Below are 5,486 nucleotides of genomic sequence, written 5' to 3' on the forward strand. Positions count from 1 at the left end.
TGCTGAACCTCAAGGGTTCAGCCCAGTGAGACCCATACCGGGCTTGTGGTTTACAAATCTCTAAGCTAATCAGTGTGCATTATTGGGTTACGATTAGGGTTTCACCTGTTTTGATCAGTATGTATCTTTCAATCTGAAGTGAGTCTTTTATAAACAGTTTATCATTTTATCACGTTTTTATCTATCCTGCTAAGCTAAGTCTTTTAATTGTATTGTTTAGTTCTTTTATATTTAGTGTAATTACAGATAAGATAGGATTAACAACTGGAATTTTCACTTGTTTTCTCTATCTCTTTTGTCTTTTTGCTTCTCTGTTTCTCCACTACTGCTTTTCGTGTGTTAAATATGTATTTTCTAGTGTGCCACCTTACGTTACTGCTTTTTTTTAAAAAAAAAAAAAAGTACGTTTTTTAATGCTTTCCCTGGAGATCAGAATTAATATCTTACATAATCTTATTAAAGTTAGCACTAGCATGGTTTTAGTAGTTTACAAAAACCTCGCTCCAGCCTTCTTGTGCCACAGCTGTGCTCTCTCCGCCGTCCGCGCCCTTGTGGTGTAAGCTGCATCTTCCCGCATCGTGAGTCCCGGAGTGCTGCCCGATCACTGTCGATGCGCGCAGCTGCCTGCTGGGTCCTACAGCAATAGGACAGTCCTGTCAAGACCCCTCCGTCTTACGGTCACCAGGTCTCTCTACTGCGGCCTCCGATGGCTCTCTGCCTCTCCCACCCACAGCCCCTCGAACTCCGCGTAGGACAGGTACGTCAGGATGGACCCTCAGCTTTTACACTGTGAGACTGTCTTCATTCCGTAATTTTTGAAGGAAACTCTGAGTGAGTAAAGAAGTTCCGCTTGGCGGCCTTCTTCTGGCAACACGGACAGTGTATGACAGCACTAAAGAACATTCCTCTCTCTTTATGTCCCCTCCCAGCCCAGCCCAGCCCCTCCTCGGACCATCCGCCACAGCCGGCAGCCGGGACCCTCCCGTGACAGAGGCTTTTACGTGCACGTGTTTGTCTTGGGGTTCGCAGTATCACACTTAGCCTTCATCTCAGTATTGAAAGTACTTCCTTTTCTGAAATGCTGCTATTGAGCTACATCGTTCGTAAGTGCTGATCAGAACCTTTGTGCCTGCCCCACATAGAGCTTCAAGTCAAACCCGTTTAAAGAAGACCTGAAAAGGACCTTTGTAGAAACAGCACTTTCTGGGTGGCCAGGCCTTGTGTGCGACCTGATTTCTTTCTATTTAGAGTGGAACGTTTCAAGTTGTATGGATTTATGCTCTTTAAGGCTTTAGAGGCTGGAGTTCAGGGAACAAGTACTATCTCTTCGCCACCCTCAGAACCAGCTCATTAATCTGACCTGCGCCCCTTCGTTCGTGTGCCCCACATTATTAATGTACCCGTTTCTATCAGAGATCTGGTACCATGCATTCCGTGCAGCTGTGTGAATTGTGAGCCCCTTAACGAGGAGGACACTTTCTGAGAAATGCACATTCAGGCAGTGCCATTGCTGTGTGACCGTGGCAGGGTGTGTTCACACCAACCTCCACCATCCCACCCACACCTCACCGGGCGACACGGCTTGTCCTGCCACCCCACCGTCACCCCTGCGGCCCTCACTGGCCGAAGTCACTGTGTGCTGCAGCACCGTGCTCGTACCTGTGTTTTCGGTGTGTACGTGTGCGTGCTATGGTCAGAATGTGAGGGAGACATTCGCTTATGCCTGTCTTCTTTGTCCCAGAAAGAATTTGGGTTGGGACTCAGCCACGTGCTCGTCTCTGGCCACAGTGGGGTAGTGAAGGTAGACAAGGTAAGACCCAGTGTCAAGGACATTTGGCCACCCGTTTGGGTAGGAGACATCACACACACACACACACACACACACACACACACCCCTATTTTAACACAATGTAAGATAGCATAAGATTCAGTAATACTTGAGCGTAGAGAAGGACTTGCCGGTTGGCCAGTGTAGTCCTATTTTCTGGGTCGTCCTGAGCATAGAACGCAGCAGTCCTTGAGCTGCAGGTGAACTGCATCATCGGAGGTCAGTAGGAAGGGAGCCTGGGCCAGCCCAGGGCCTGGCGGTCGAGGCAGCCAAATCCCACATGGCTGGAATCCTGGACCCAGTGGCTTGAGAACCATGCCGGGTGCATGTGTGTGCGCGTGTGTGTGCCCAAGCTCTTGAAAGCAGGGAGAGATGGAGAAGGGATTGCAGCATGGCCAACCCCCAAGGGGGTGCTCTCTTATTTTCCCTCTGTCTCTCTTCTGGCAAATTAAAAACGAGGGAGGAGGAGGAAAGGCTTTCAGAGAGCTCACTCGCTGTCCCCAGACTGAACTGCCGTAACTAAAAACCGAGACGTGAGAGTTTGATTAGCAAGTTTTGTTGCCGCCTAAAATCCGGCGGCCGTGTCTGTTTCTGGGAATGATCGAGAGAGAGCAGAGAGGGAGGAAGGCGTCAACCTAGCTGCGGTCGGGCACAGGGAGTGGCCGGGAGCTAACCTCGCACCAGCAGCTCCCGGGACGGAAATTTCCAGCACGGTACACACCTGTCGTGTGTCCTTGTGGTCTGTAATGGACGTTTAGCAAGTTTGGTGTTACTCTCCCCTCACGGCTGTCCCCGAATTGTCCTGTGCACCTTTTCCTTTCACATGGTGTCCATGACCCTGTTTCTGGTCACTGAAGTTGAATCTGTTGACTCAGACTGTGACACATTGGTAGATTAAGGGAAGCTACAATGTATTTCTTTTTCTTTTTCTTTTTTTTTGGAGAGATTTTTTTGCTATAGGGCTTGTGCGCTCGCCAGAAAGAGAGACAGAGAGACAGACAGTGAGAAATCACCCCCCGGGGTGATGGCCATGCCACAATCCCTTCTCCTCCATTCTCCTCTTGGGATCTTGGCCACTCACGCACACGTGCCCGGTGTGAGTTTAAGCCACCAGGTCCGGGACTCAAACCGCGGTCGACTACATGGGAGTCCAGCAACATAGCCATTATGCCAACTGCTGGTCCCAGCTACAATGTATTTTTAAAGCTACACTGTTTAATAAGACAATCTAAACATGGGTTCGTGACTGTTATGGTAAACTAACATCATTGCAGTTCCCCATCTAACCTGTTACATGGTGGCCCTTGAGTAAACATTCCCTTCTCCTGGCCTAGGGCCCCTTCCCAGTTGCAATTTTGTAACCGCTGTCCAAACAAGTGACTTGAGTCTCCTCTTCTAAGCTACAGGCTGATTCTTGCCCATATTGGTTCCAGCAGTTACAGTTACATTGGTTCCAGAGCTGCCTGCCAGTTAAACCTTAGAGCAGGAGAAAGAGGAGTAATGGGAAGCAAAAACAGAGTTTAAAAATTGTTTCCTTTTCCCGGTGTAATTCAAGGCATATCTGGACCCATTAAGGCAGGTGTTCTACCTCGTGAGCAGACACTTCCCATCAGCAGAGCAAGTCTGAGTTCTCGTCTGAACTATAAAAACAGAATGGGCAGGCCTTTTCTCCCACCTACAAATCTCTGTGAAGTTACTGGGGCGTGAGAAAATCATTGCGCATTTTCGCATAGCAACAATGAGCCATGGCTTTCCCAATAGACCAGTAGATTCAAGCCCTAAAAGAACCTGTTGGCTACACTTTGTTACCTATTAGCTAAAATTCCAGCGAGTTGGGGGCTGGCCCATGCCGAGGTGGTTATGGTGCAGGACTCCCACGTGGCCAACTGAGGTTCAAGTCTCAGACCTGCGCCTTCTCACTTTCCCTTTCTTTCTCTCTGGTCAAATTGAAAAATAATAACGAATAAAAATAAATGAATAGTTCTTTTAAAAAAAAAAAAGCAATCCAACACGTGGGTTAAGTAACAGTGGGCTTCATACTGAACACGTCCTCTGAGTCTGTTCGGGAACTCTCTGGGGAGACCCTGCACACAGGATGGACGGCTTAAGCTGGGAATGGGAATGCAGATAGGTGCCGCTCTGCCTGTAGGCACGCAGGAGAGAGGGGGCCCTGGGGACAGTGCAGGGGGACGCTGGGCCCCACCACACTGGGGGAAAGAGAGGGCCCTGGGGACAGTGCAGGGAGAGGCTGGGCCCCACCACACTGGGGGAAAGAGAGGGCCCTGGGGACAGTGCAGGGAGACGCTGGGCCCCACCACACTGGGGGAAAGAGAGGGCCCTGGGGACAGTGCAGGGAGAGGCTGGGCCCCACCACACTGGGGGAAAGAGAGGGCCCTGGGGACAGTGCAGGGAGAGGCTGGGCCCCACCACACTGGGGGAAAGAGAGGGCCCTGGGGACAGTGCAGGGAGAGGCTGGGCCCCACCACACTGGGGGAAAGAGAGGGCCCTGGGGACAGTGCAGGGAGAGGCTGGGCCCCACCACACTGGGGGAAAGAGAGGGCCCTGGGGACAGTGCAGGGAGAGGCTGGGCCCCACCACACTGGGGGAAAGAGAGGGCCCTGGGGACAGTGCAGGGAGAGGCTGGGCCCCACCACACTGGGGGAAAGAGAGGGCCCTGGGGACAGTGCAGGGAGAGGCTGGGCCCCACCACACTGGGGGAAAGAGAGGGCCCTGGGGACAGTGCAGGGAGAGGCTGGGCCCCACCACACTGGGGGAAAGAGAGGGCCCTGGGGACAGTGCAGGGAGAGGCTGGGCCCCACCACACTGGGGGAAAGAGAGGGCCCTGGGGACAGTGCAGGGAGAGGCTGGGCCCCACCACACTGGGGGAAAGAGAGGGCCCTGGGGACAGTGCAGGGAGAGGCTGGGCCCCACCACACTGGGGGAAAGAGAGGGCCCTGGGGACAGTGCAGGGAGAGGCTGGGCCCCACCACACTGGGGGAAAGAGAGGGCCCTGGGGACAGTGCAGGGAGAGGCTGGGCCCCACCACACTGGGGGAAAGAGAGGGCCCTGGGGACAGTGCAGGGAGAGGCTGGGCCCCACCACACTGGGGGAAAGAGAGGGCCCTGGGGACAGTGCAGGGAGAGGCTGGGCCCCACCACACTGGGGGAAAGAGAGGGCCCTGGGGACAGTGCAGGGAGAGGCTGGGCCCCACCACACTGGGGGAAAGAGAGGGCCCTGGGGACAGTGCAGGGAGAGGCTGGGCCCCACCACACTGGGGGAAAGAGAGGGCCCTGGGGACAGTGCAGGGAGAGGCTGGGACCCACCACACTGGTCCAGCTTAAGAGGCTCTTCTGTTTCTCAAGTCCTGCAGTTAATCCCCGTGCAAGTGGTTTATTAATTACATAGCAACGGTGTCTTTGTAATTCCTCTGCTTTCCCTAGAGTACCTAGTAACCTTTGTTCAAACCACAGTGCATTTTCAATTAATATATCAAATGGTGCAAGCTTAAGCTCTGACATTTGAAGGAACCTTTGACTTGGGAGTGTTTTTTTAAGGGAGCTCCTACGTTCCCGACCTCAGGGGCTTTAGTGGAGGAAGGTTCTATCTAAGAGTCAACCTAGAGAGATATCTGACATATGGTCCATTGTGTTGAAATGGC

General features: G+C 52.8%; 1 protein-coding gene across 1 annotated transcript in view; it reads left to right on the forward strand.

Annotated features, from left to right (window-relative positions):
* The window catches only part of GABRG3 (gamma-aminobutyric acid type A receptor subunit gamma3), a 313,039-nt gene that overhangs the window by 239,276 nt on the left and 68,277 nt on the right, over window positions 1-5,486 (forward strand). The window lies entirely within an intron of this gene.

This window comes from Tupaia chinensis, unplaced genomic scaffold (assembly GCF_000334495.1).
Source record: "Tupaia chinensis unplaced genomic scaffold, TupChi_1.0 Scaffold144682_1, whole genome shotgun sequence".
Classification (NCBI taxonomy): Eukaryota; Metazoa; Chordata; class Mammalia; order Scandentia; family Tupaiidae; genus Tupaia; species Tupaia belangeri.